The following is a 1475-nucleotide window of genomic DNA, read 5'->3' as shown; positions in this document are numbered from 1 at the left end:
AGGCGCACACCGCCGCCGTCCGCCCCACCGCCGCCCCCCCTCCCCTCCACCACCTTCGCTCTCACCCGCGCCACCGTCACCCTCACTGCCGCCTCCCCCAAGCGCTCGTGAGACACCGAGTGCTGGCCGTGGCCTCTGGGCGTGGAGTCGCGAGGGCCGCCTGGCCCTTGGCCTTTCCCACCTCATGTGTGTGGAGAAGTGTACCTTACCCTTAGGAGTCGCGAGGGCCGCCTGGCCCTTGGCCTTTCCCACCTCGTGTGTGTGGAGAAGTGTACCTTACCCTTAGGAGTCGCGAGGGCCGCCTGGCCCTTGGCCTTTCCCACCTCGTGTGTGTGGAGAAGTGTGCCAGTGTCCCTGACCCTTCCCTTCCCGGCGCGCGCAGGCGGAGGACGAGCTGAAGCTTCTCCCGGTGATGCTGGAGGAGCGCGTGTGGGAGGCGTATCAGGTGTCCATATCTCCCCACATCTCCCCACATCTCCCCATATCTCCCTATGGAGGAGCGCGTGTGGGAGGCGTATCAGGTGTCCATATCTCCCCCCACATCTCCCCACATCTCCCCACATCTCCCCATATCTCCCTATGGAGGAGCGCGTGTGGGAGGCGTATCAGGTGTCCATATCTCCCCACATCTCCCCACATCTCCCCATATCTCCCTATGGAGGGGCGCGTGTGGGAGGCGTATCAGGTGTCCATATCTCCCCACATCTCCCCACATCTCCCCATATCTCCCTATGGGGGAGCGCGTGTGGGAGGCGTATCAGGTGTCCATATCTCCCCACATCTCCCCATATCTCCCCATATCTCCCCATATCTCCCTATGGAGGAGCGCGTGTGGGAGGCGTATCAGGTGTCCATATCTCCCCACATCTCCCCACATCTCCCTATGGAGGAGCGCGTGTGGGAGGCGTATCAGGTGTCCATATCTCCCCACATCTCCCCACATCTCCCCATATCTCCCTATGGAGGAGCGCGTGTGGGAGGCGTATCAGGTGTCCATATCTCCCCACATCTCCCCACATCTCCCCATATCTCCCTATGGAGGAGCGCGTGTGGGAGGCGTATCAGGTGAGGGGAGATATGGGGAGATATGGGGAGAGGGGAGATATGGAGCGTGTGGGGGGCGTATTAGGTGAGCCCGCCTCCGAGACACCTCCGAGACACTTCCGGCACACTTCAGGGACGCTTCAGGGACACTTCAGGGACACTTCAGGGACACTTCCGGCACGCTTCAGGGACGCTTCAGGGACACTTCAGGGACACTTCCGGCACGCTTCAGGGACGCTTCAGGGACGCTTCAGGGACGCTTCAGGGACACTTCAGGGACACTTCCGGCACGCTTCAGGGACGCTTCAGGGACACTACAGGGACACTTCAGCAGTCACCAGATCTCCCTATATCTCGCCATCTCTCGCCACCTCTCCCCACCTCTCCCCACACCTCCCCACACCTCCCCACACCTCCCCACACCTCCCCAC

Source organism: Emiliania huxleyi (genome assembly GCF_000372725.1).
Source record: "Emiliania huxleyi CCMP1516 chromosome Unknown EMIHUscaffold_1964, whole genome shotgun sequence".
Taxonomy (NCBI): domain Eukaryota; phylum Haptophyta; order Isochrysidales; family Noelaerhabdaceae; genus Emiliania; species Emiliania huxleyi.
Note: the sequence above shows the minus strand (reverse complement) of the source record.